The sequence below is a fragment of the Globicephala melas genome, chromosome 2 (genome assembly GCF_963455315.2).
Source record: "Globicephala melas chromosome 2, mGloMel1.2, whole genome shotgun sequence".
Taxonomy (NCBI): domain Eukaryota; kingdom Metazoa; phylum Chordata; class Mammalia; order Artiodactyla; family Delphinidae; genus Globicephala; species Globicephala melas.
In genome coordinates, this window is record NC_083315.2 from 14,391,134 (window position 1) to 14,403,525 (window position 12,392).

Consider the following 12,392-nt stretch of genomic DNA (forward strand, 5'->3'; position numbering starts at 1 on the left):
GCCCCGGGATCCATCCAAGTTTTGTCCAAATTCTTTTAAATACAGTTTAAAGAATTATTTAGTTGCATTGATATGGTTTTTAATTATGATTAATCTTACTGTTAATTGTTGCATTTACAGTAACGGTGGAGGTTGATAGACCTTCATTTTATCCTTTTATCTTCTGCTATGGTCTCATCCCACATTATATTAAAGGCATGGGTAAAGGGTTCTCCCTTTAATAACCTTAAAGCATGGTTAAATATGAAAGACCACTAACAATGACCTATCTCTCTTTTAATATGAATCTTTCCAGACTCAAGATAACTAATAATATCCTTTAAAGGGCATTATTTTTTTAGGGCATCCAGTGATACAACCAAGTGCTCCTGGACGCAAATAGCAAAGGGTAACTAACTCAACTCCTTCCTGTTTCAGACTATGATAGGGGAAGGATCTGATGCCTGTTACCTGTTGCCACTTGGTATATCAGCTAGCTGTCCTATAGCTTTGCCGTAACCTTCAAGATGCACAAAATCATCAGGCTGCTGGTCAGTGAAGTCAGTGGAAAATGGGAAATTTTATATATATATATATATATATATATATATATATGAAATTTGTGTGAGAGCTAGAGGCTAAGCATTCCTATCGCGGAGGATTTAGAGAGTGGTCTGAATGCTCTTGCTCCATTAACTCATTCATTTTATAGTATTGATCTACAACTATTTATTTCTTTTATTGTTTGGCAGTTAAAAAAATTTTTTTACAACAAACTATCCAGAGCAATGACTTAAGAAAGAGAAAGAGGGCTTCCCTGGTGGCGCAGTGGTTGGGAGTCCGCCTGCCAATGCAGGGGACACGGGTTCGTGCCCCAGTCCAGGAGGATCCCACATGCCGCGGAGCGGCTGGGCCCGTGAGCCATGGCTGCTGAGCCTGTGCGTCCGGAGCCTGTGCTCCGCAACGGCAGAGGCCGCAACAGTGAGAGGCCCGCGTACCGGAAAAAAAAAAAAAAAGAGAGAAAGAAATGTTTACTGAAAAATTAAATACTGATATTTAATTTTCTCAGACAGGTTGATGATGAATGTGTAACTTACATTTCTGATCTATGAAGCAGGTGATGGTGGTATCAGTGACTATATGAAGACCAGAAGACACAAGTCTGCTAAGGACACATCATCATCTTTTTAAAAGTTAGTTATTTTAAACTAACAAGTTATCACAGGCACTGCAGAAGATCAGTTTATGTGTCTCTTGGAGAAGCACAACTTTTCATTTAAATCAAGTGGCTGTTTTGCTCATGCCTTTGGAGTAAGGATCACCCTCTGGACTAGGGGCCATTCCTTAGGATGAAGGACAAGACGGAAATAGACCTGTCCTAATAAGGAAGAAAATGAAACTTGACAGGATTGAAAAGATCAGCCAGTAATTAACTGCTTGCCAGAATAAAATGCAATATCACTTAAAGAAAGGCAACATAACCCACTCTCTACCATGCATCCTCCACAAGGTCTAGCATATTCACAAATCGTGAAATAATCAGAAAGCAGGAACATATGACTTGTAATCCGAAGAAAAGTAGTGAATTGAATAGATTCTGAGATGACCTAGATATTGTAATTAGCATACCAGAGTCCCCTCTCCTACTGCAGCACCGTAGGATCAGAAAGAGCCTCCCTAGCTCTCAGCTTCTCCTAGTGGCAGGAATGCGTTGGTTCACACATCCAGCACCAAGCTTTTCTGAGAGGGCTCCCTATAGGACTGAATTCTGTCCTCACAGAGTAGGAACTAGGATGGGTCCGCTGTAGTCTAGCAGCCTGGGGGAGACTGGAGATGGCAGCTTGGAATACCAGATGGTATAGTTCCCCATCCCATATACGTATTTTGATCTAATCTGCTACTGAATCCCTCTAGTGAATTTTTCAGTACAGTTATTGCATTCTTCACCTCACCTTTAGTTTTACCACGAAGCCATCTGACAGAAACCACAGCTACTGGCTTCTCCCTGGGGACGGAAAGAGTTGGTAGAGGTCCCCAGGTTGGTGGGGGCATCTCCTGTGTGAGGCCAGTCAGTGAGGACAAGCAGAGGTGCCTGCTTTATCTAATGTGTGAAAACACAAACACAAAGAGTCAACAACAATGTAGCATTAGGGGAAGATGTTCCAAAGGAACAAGATGAGTTTCCAGGCTGACCCAAATGAAGCATAGTTATATGATTTACTTGAAAAAGAATTCAAAATAGCTGTCATAAAGATGCTTAGTGAAGTCAAGAGAACAACTCATGAAAAAAGTGAGAATTTCAACAAAGAGATAGAAAATATTGTTAAAATATATCAAACAAATTAGGAAGCTGAAGAATGCAGTAACTCTACTGAAAAATTCACTAGAGGGATTCAATAGCAGATTAGATCAAAACACCTATAGAATGCACACAAGAGAAAAGCAGAAAGGAATCAAAGCATACGATACAAAAATAAATCAATAAAATACAAAGGTAGATAGTAAGAGCAGGAAAGGCAAACAGAAACTAACAGAAAACAAGAAAATGGCAACAGTAAATCCTTCTCTACAAATAATTAGTTTAAATATAAGTGGATTAAATTCCCCAATCAAAAGACATAAGAGTGGCTGAATGGATTTAAAAAAAAATCGATCTATATACTGCCTATAAAAACTCACTTCAGATTTAAGAACATACATAGATTAAAAGTGAAGGGATAGAAAAAGATATCCCATGCAAACGGCAACCAAAGAGAGCAGGATGGCTATATTTACACAAAATAGACTTTCCAAAACTATCACAAGAGACAAAAAAGGATAATACATAATGATAAATAGGGTCAATCTACCAGGAAGATGTAACAATTACAAAGATATATGCACACAACATCAGAGCACCTGAATAAAAAAGCATTGACGGAACTGAAGAGAGAAGTAGATAATTGTAGGAGATTTCAGCACTCCACTTTCAACAACAGAGAACATTTACACAGATGATCAATAAGGAAACATAAGACTCAAAAAACACTATCATCAAATGGACCTAACAGACATATGCAAAACATTGAACCCAAGGACAGGAAAATACAAATTCTTCTCAAGCCACATAGATCTTTCTCAAGGATAAATCACATGTTAGGTCATAAATCAAGTCTCAACAAATTTAAGAAGACTGAAATTATTCCAAGTATCTTTCCTGACCACGGTGAGATGAAACTAAAGATCAAGAGCAAAAGAAAAACTGGAAATTTCACAAAAATGTGGAAATTAAACAGCATACTCTTGAGCCTCCATTGGGTCAAAGAAGAAGTGAAAAAGGAAATTAGAAAAACACCACGAGACAAACAAAACCAAAAATACAACATACCAAAACTATGGGGTGCAGCAAAAGCAGTTGTAAGAGGGAAGTTCCTAGCAATAAACATATACATAAAAGAAGAAGGAAGATCTCAAATAAATAATCTAACTTTACACCTTAAGGAGCTAGAAAAAGAGGAATAAACCAAGGCCAAAGTTATCAGAAGAAAGGAAATTGCAAAGATTAAAGCAACAATAAAGGAGATAGAAAATAGAAAAAAATTAACAAAACTAAGACTTGTTTTTTTGAAATAAAAAATTTGACAAACCCTTAGCTAGACTAAGAGAAAAAGAAGACTCAAATAAATAAAATCAGAAATGAAAGAGGAGAAATTACAACTAATAACAGAAAAGGAAAGGATTAAAATAGACTATGAACAATTATATGCCAACAAACTAAATAACCTAGAAGAAATGGATACCATGTCCAGCAAATAGAACACCATATGATCCCACCTTCTGGGTATATATCCCAAAGAATTGAAATCTCAATTTTTACAGTAGCTGAGATGTGGAAACAGTCTAAATGTCCATTGCCAGATGAATAGACATTAATACATGGTATATACATACAACAGAATACTATTCAGCCTTAAAGAAGAAGAAACATTGGAATAAAAAATATTTCCAGCATTCCCTATGTGTCTTTTCTTAAACCATTTAAAAATCAAATATGCCTATATCTGTCACTAACACTGTAGTATGAATTATTCGGGAGTATAAAACTCCTTAAAGAAAGAGAAGATTTCTAAGAGAATGAAAGTTAAAGGGGAGGGCAATTTATGGAGTGATGCCTGAGGTTCCTGGAACTTTTGCCTAAGTCAACCCTATCTTTGAGTAGAGACCTCCCAAGGTGAGGATATTTCCCCTTCTTCCTATTTATTTTACCTATGGCAAATACCTTTTAAATTAGTCCAAGGACTTAGAAATCTAAAATACATTGCGGAATTTAGTGAACTGTTTACTCACCCTGAATTGAGTAGTTGAAGGAGAACTAGAAAAATCTGAATCCTTCCCCAAACTAACTCTCATTTGCATAGCATTTTGCTTTCAATTACACACACCAGTGGAATAGATATTTTTATTGCGTTGATTTACAGATGAAGAGACTAAGAATTAGAGATGTTAGATCACTTGCCTAAAAAGCTTTTGAGTCAGCATTTGAACTCAGGTCTTCCGATTCAAAAGAATATTTTTTTCACTGCATACTGATTATATCCTTAAATGTCTCCCACTTTCAACCAACTAAATTTCAAATTACTTGAACATTCATTTCTAACCAGGAAACATTAGTGTAAGATATATATATTTTGGGGAAATACTCTGTTCTATGTTCTCTTCTTGGGTATTATATCTTTTGAGAAATCCTACAAAATAGCTTTACTTGACTTAATTTCAACCAGTGTTTTCCATCTGAACAATGGCCCCGTATTGTTTCTTTGAATTCAATTTGGGAAACAGTGCCCAAAAATGGGATGTTGTGGGCTTAAAATATAAAGGCCATTATATTAATTCCTTATATTATTTATAGCCTTTCCCTCACTATTCAAGGGTTAATTTGTTCCCCCCAAAACCCCTCTAAAAGTAAATTCTCTAAGTCAAGTATATAATTATGATTAATTTCAATGGAAAAACTTTTAAAGCATTCTTGGACCTCCAACTTAATACCCATTTATGCTAACACAACACTGAATTCTATTAAACGGACCTGATAATACGAACAGTTAACATTAGCAATTGTGGCACAGCAGGCAGTGAACTTCCTGTGATAATTCTGTACTATGGCATCTTCTGGGCTAGCTCTTGTGTAGGTGACTTATGTAATAAATGGTATGTAGCAATTAGGCTGCTTAGGACAAAGCTCACGAAATGTACAAACATGATACGCAATGTCTTTATAATCAAACATTTAATAAAAGAACCAGACAGAACAGTAGAGACCAAAGAGATCGATGAAAGCAAAATATTCATTCCATGAGAGCCTCAGGACTATAGAATGAGCAAACCATGAGGATCCTGAAAGAACCATATGCTACATGTGGCAACAATATGACTGTGACAGTGACGAAAGGTGTCTCTTGTTTTACTCTGCCAGCTGCTTGGCATGTGAGATCTAAATTTATCTTTGTAATGGAGGGGAAGTGTGCTGCAGGGAGAACTAGGTATTACATGAACCTTCTCACCTAATTAGAATTCTTATCATCCAAATGGATGTATCCTAGAGTTTGATCATGATGCTGTTCAATTGACATGATAATTCTCTAGTCGTTTTCTCATTTGATCCTTGCAGTAACTCTGAGGTGGCCCTGTTGGGGCTCAACACCAAATTTTCTGGTGCCAAGTTTAGTCCTATTCCTTTGGTCTTCTGGGTTCATTATCTTAGTTCCTAAACTCTCTGGCATCGCCACACCACAGGCGCTAAGGTCTTGGCTTAAGTTTTCCGAAGATTCTCATTTATTTTGAGTGTAATGCATAAAGGCAGTCTCTGGTTCATATTAAAGAGAGCAAGGCCCCTGGAGTGGGTGTCTGGGTTTCTTCAAGAGCAAAGTGGAGTAATAACAGGACTCAACTTAGAGAACTTTGGGGGAGGATTAAAGAGTTAATCAGTGAAAACTGCTGGCAGATAATTGACACCAGAAATGGTAGCCATTACTATCAGACATCACAATACGATTCACCAGATACTTACCGAGTGGCATCAGTGAACCAGACCATGCCCTGGGAGGGGCAGAGCTAAACCCACGTCCTCCTTCCCTGCTAGAGCTTAGGGCCAGTGGTGAGCCAGAGAGAGAAATGTGTACAGAAGAGAGGCATTTGAGAGGTTTTGTTCTGTGTTTATTTTTAAACAGCTTTATTGACGTATAACTGACATGCAGTGAGATACATATATTTAAAGTGGACGATTTGGCACATTTTGGCACATACCCGTGAAACCATCACCACAATCAAGATAAGGAACATGCCCATAATCCCCCCAAGTTTTCTCATGCTCCTTCAGAGTCCTTCCCACACCCCCAACCCCTATTCTCAGGTAACCATTGTTATGCTTTCTAGCAATAGGCCAGTTCTAGCACTCGTTCAAGTTGTTGTTGCATGTGTATTTTGTGTGGTAACATTAACCCCGACTTATCTTACCCTCTTTTATGTTTTGTACCCTCACCCCTAATTTTATCACGTTAATTTTTGGTGTGTTCCTATAAGGTACCTCAAATCCATTTTTCAAAAGAGAGTAGAGATCAAGGAAGCATGAAATCTGGCACCATTGGAAAACCATCAGAAAACTTCCCTCTGTCCTCAAATCTCTTTTCTTTCTATTTGTCAGGAATGAAATTCTTCCATTAGAGACTCATTCTTTTGGAATATGAGGTATTTTCTGTTAAATCCTCAGAGTAATGAGATAGTCATCTATCTGAACCTTTCCAAGTGGACAGCTGGAGGTTGAGGTGGCTGGAATTGGAGAGAGAATAGGGAGAACAAGAAGCCACTACATGGTGGAAAGTGAAAAGATGCTGCAAAAAAAAAAATCGAAAGGAAGCAACAGGAAGGGAAGCCATCCTTGTCTGATTTCACTCATGTCCTTGCTGAGAAGTAAGCATTTATTTTGATTGGTTGATTTTGCTTTTGGGGGGTGGGGGAAGTCTTCACAAGGTAAGAATTAAGTTAAGTAATAGTGGCAACTAGTGCATCTTTGCTGAACTACCCAGAAAGCTTTGACGACTGAAGCAGAAAAATGGAATAAAAAATGAAGTAAAGGGTCCCACGTTAAAGTCACGCAGTTTGAGTGGAAATCATTTACTTGTCCTTCACTCTCTGCAGTCCTGAAGCTGACCTGGTGTTAGCTGAAGCAAGGGCAGGCAAAATGTAAACTGCAAGAGAGAGAAAATTCTATTTATGTCCTAAGGTGCCAGATACAACGGGAAATCGTGAATACACACCCAAATCAATAAACTCGGAGAAGAGTCAGTGTAGTGCCCGAGAGCAATTCTAAAAAGAAAGAGAGGGAGAGAGGCTCCCTACCACAAACAAATCAACAAAACAAAACCATTCTAATGTGAATGAAAAACTAGACATCAGAAAAAGTACCCAGGGCTGGGAACGACGATTCAGAAAGCAGCAAAAAGGGAAAGGCGAGCCGCTGAGCCGCCGGTTTAGAGCACTTGGCAGTCGCACACAACTTGCTGTCGAAAATCTTGTTGACGGAGGCAAAATTCCTTAGGGTATCAAGTTCCTGCAAACACGTTACCCCTTACAGACATAAGTCTATCATTCCTTGGCTTGGTAAATTTAATTTAAGTGACTGTGGAAACCTGTGCTTGATTAAAAGTTCATTTTTGTAGCTACCAGGAGAAAAATCGGTAAGGCAGTTCTCTGTTCTAGACAACAGGCTAGAGAGGGAGAAATGAACAGTAGTAGATTCTCTGAGGCTTAGCGCCCCAGATAAGTTTTCTGATTTAGCATTCAGTACTGAGTCCTGGTCTCACGTGCAGGTGGCGTTTCCTTTTAGAGCCAAGCTGTAAACATTCCAGGTACGAAAATTCAACTGCAAACCATACGGGGTATAAACGGATGTACATTACAGCATTTTATTTGGAAGGGGGCTTGTGGGATAGCTTAATGGTAGCACCCCTGCAGTGTGGGAGCCTGAAAGGATTACAGGAAAGGGCTTCATGAATATTTATTAAAGTGGTAAATAAGGATGGCTTGAAGGGTCTCTCTATCCAACGCAGCAATATCCTGGGAGAAGGAAAATGCTGGAAATTGTGAAGTTCCTATTGCCACATGTGTCAGAGAACCACATTACTCACAAATGGCACAGCCATACCAAATTGTAGCTTTTCTCCCCCAGATCACCATTATATTTTACTACCCACTCTATTCTCGTTTGGTTGCCGCCTCTCACTTTCCTTGCGTATGGAGTCGCTCAGTTTTGTTTCCTAGGCTCGCAGGTGGGGATATATCATCGTACGCTAGCTGAGCTTTGAGAAGCACGCCTCTGGTCTCTGATGTGCCTCGGATCCATTTGGCAGAAAGTTAGCTATTCGAGGCTTTTCCATTCTGCTGTTAAACATCCTTCCTCTTACCTCCAAGCTCTCTCTTCTTGCTTTTCTTGCTGCCTCAATGCCTCTTCTGGTCCATCCACCCTGCTTGGTGTTTATTTCCCTCCGAAAACCTTATTTCATCACTTGTCCATCAGGCACTGCGGTGTTCGTGCACATAAATTAATGAGTGATTCTCCCAGATAAAAGTCTTACCTTTAACCAGGAAATCTTACTGTTTGGATACAAAGGAGTCTATATATTCTATAGGCTGTCTTACGTTAGGCTACTTGGGAGCTATTCTTGGTAGCAGAACCTTATCACAGTCTCAATATACCAATATTTATAAGTTGCAATAATTTCTTATATATTTGTGGATTCTACTTAAAGAATTTTTTTTTTTTTTAATTACGAGAGTCACAGTTTTAGATCACTTAGACTTTTCGTTTAGCCTCCTATACCAGGAGGGCCTTGAAGGTCAGCAAAATTCTCCTGCTGATAAATCCTGAGGTTTAATCTTGAGGGTGGATTTATCCTTACTTTCCCAGATCAAAGCTAAGATTAGCAAACTTTTCTAAATCTAATTCATAAGTTGACCCTTTCTGACTGGATTCTTCTTCAATCCATTTCAAATTTATGTTTAAAGCCCAAAGATGGCAATACTTTTTTTCAGAAGGAAAGAGGTAAAAAGGAGGGGAGGAATCCCTCGTATTTTGTGCTACAGCTCAGCTAAGAATCTGTGGTAATTGCTATACTAACTCACTCATCTGGGCCTTACTAAATGCTTGCTAGATTAAATTGGATTGAACTAAGGTCTGTATTTGAGAAATTATAATATGACTTTCACACCCACTCTGTTTTTGTGCGTTTTGAAATGATAGTGTTTTTGCAGTCACACCTCTGCCAAATAATGTGACAGTCAAGGTTCTGGGATCACGTTCTTGTTCCTAAATCTTTTTAGTTTATTAGTCTCCTCAGGTCATATCTCTCAATCTGTAAGTTCATGTCTGGTCTTCAGTTGTTTCCAGAAGGTGCTTCCCTGGCACCTTCTCCCACTTCGCAAAAGCTCTTTGAATCCAGATTTGTACATCAAATAACTTGGCTTTGAAATCACCAGGCTGCAGTCTGGGTCCCTCCAAAGCCACAGCTGTAACTTGTTTCCACAGCATCTTGAGGAGACATGGTTGGTAAACACTGTTTACACTGCCTTGTGTTTACTTGGCTGGGCTGTACGTCAGGCAGCACCACAGAAATGTCAACAATTTATGTCATTTTGCGTTTCACATGCTTAAGTTTTCTCCACCTTGAGAGGCAGAATTTGTTACAGTACAGTTTCCCTTTGTGTCACTGACTTTTATTTCGGGAAGATAGTGTTGTCTCGATATTTCCGGTCCATCTTTAGGATTTTCAGGGGAGCTTTAACAACAATGCTTGTGTTGGGGAGGAAGAAATGTTCCTCTACCCTTCTAGGTTCTTCTGAGTGGTCTAAGAATTAAATTGACATGAGACAGATGAAAAGGAGAAAATCAAACAAAAGCAGAATGACATGTACACATGGGAGAGATCCAGGAAGACTGAGTAACTCGCCAAAATGGCTAAGCCCTCACCTTAAATAACATCTTCAATTTAAAGACAAAAGAGAATGTTGGGGGTGTGGTTTGAGACTTCAAGGGGGAGGAAGGAAATGGAGATGGAAAAGCAAATGTTTGGTAAACAAATGTTTGCTGGGTCCTGTAGTGACAAGGGGACACAGAGAGGACCCTGACCTCTAGGCCCTGCCAAGTTTCCCCTACCTCACCAAGTACCATATTCTTTGCAGATATATCTGGTGATAGCTCCATTCTTGGAACAGGCTCTCTATCTAAATTCTTTTAGGCAGTTATGAGGAAGGTCAGAGTTTCTTCCTGAGTCTTTTGGGCCTTGATTATTTTCAGCTTGAAATAACCCACATGCCAAAGAGACATTTTGGGGTGGCAAATCTTGCGTCCCTACACTTGCTGATTTTCCCACATACCGTCTTGTGCTTCTCTTCATGACCCAGCTAGTACATAATGAGACAGGAGACACATCGGGTTTCTGGTAGGTGATGGAATTTTTACCTATAAACTTTTGAGCAGCACACAGCTACTTGGTTTACCACTGGAGACCAAAGCTAACACTTCATTTTCACAATATATTGACATTTCGATGTACCCATAGCGTATCATTTTTTATTTTTTTCTTCCAAATTTATACCAATGATTTTTGCACTGTGTCCTGGTTGAAGGCAAACTATCGACTATCTACTTTTCTTGAGTACAGACTTTAATAAGGAGAAACTCCTATTTGAAACATAAAAACTTAACTCAGTTGTAAATTCTGGCAAGACTGGCAAACATGTACCTTCCTGCTTTGATTTCTGCTTTCCATTAGTTTGAAAAGAAGCCTGTATGTGTTGCTGGGATGATTTGGCCGGGGCAGGGAACAGAGGCTGCAGAAGTACTGGTGACGTTTAGAACATCAGAGTGCACCCATGTTTACATATAAACACTCCACCTTACCTCAAAGCTAAACACAAATTTTAAAACATTATGCCTTTGTGGTCGTTAAGAATGGCATCACTGCTCCCTTTCAACACACTGAAATTTGGAAATTGAATGGATGTCTCTGCTCATCAATTTTCCATCTTAATTAGGGTTGATAATTTCACCAAGACACAGGGCACCCAGTTAAACTTGAATTGCAGATATACAACCGTAGGTTTTTTTTTTTTTAAAGAAGATGTTGGGGGTAGGAGTTTATTAATTAATTAATTTATTTTTGCTGTGTTGGGTCTTCGTTTCTATGCGAGGACTTTCTCTAGTTGTGGCAGGCAGGGGCCACTCTTCATCACGGTGCGCGGGCCTCTCACTATCGTGGCCTCTCTTGTTGCGGAGCACAGGCTCCAGATGCGCAGGCTCAGTAGTTGTGGCTCACGGGCCTAGTTGCTCCGCGGCATGTGGGATCCTCCCAGACCAGGGCTCGAACCCGTGTCCCCTGCATTAGCAGGCAGATTCTCAACCACTGTGCCACCAGGGAAGCCCCAAGGGTAGTTTCTGAGCGTAAGTACGTTCCATGCAATACTTGGACAAATATTGCATGGATTATACTTTATACTAAAACAGTATTCTTTGTGTATCTGAAATTCAAATGTAAATGTATTTTTCTGGCAACCTTAATGTATCAGTAACTAAGTAATCCAATCAAGCTCAACCTCCCTTCCCTCTTCTCCTCGCCACTCTCTGATTCTGGACTTTTGAATGAAGAAAGGACTCCTTAGAGCATCGTGCTGAGAATCCCACAAATTCGGCCTCATTAGCATCTGCACACAGAGATAGAGACCTTTAAAAAAAATGCATAAAACAGGAGCTCTGACTTCTTAACTACAGCAGTTCACATCTGTAATCCTTTCCCTGCTGCACCCTCACTCCAGTCATTAGCACATGATATTTTGCAGCTGGTTGAGCCAGCTGTTGTTACCCGGATTCAGGTGGGGATAGAAGGACATTTACAATTTTTATATCAGAGTGCTTCTGTAAACCCAGATAAATAAATATGTAGCAGCAGGTGATGCAAAGAACCAAGGAAAAGAGATGAAAACAGACAGAAGCTCATCATTTAGGCAAACGTAAAATGCAAAATCTAGTCTGTGGTGTGAAGTTCTGGAATGTAGTGCATCCATTTGCTTTCCCCCAGTGGGATATTTTGTATCTTTAGAGTGCAGATGTGTGAGGTTTATACTAGCTGACAGCATCTTTGTAAATGGGCCATCAGGGCCACACAGAGGTATGAATTTGTCCACCAAAATGGTCAAATTGCTAAATTATCCTCCTGATCCCCACGTTCTGCCGCATTTTCTGAGTCATAAGTTAGAAGAGCGCAGCCATTACTTTTGAAGTTTCCACTCTTAAGTGTCCAGACCTGAAGCATTCAGGACTACACCTCCTCCCAAAATGCAGTCTATAATTACTTCAGAAACACCACTCAGGCCCTGCTCTTCTT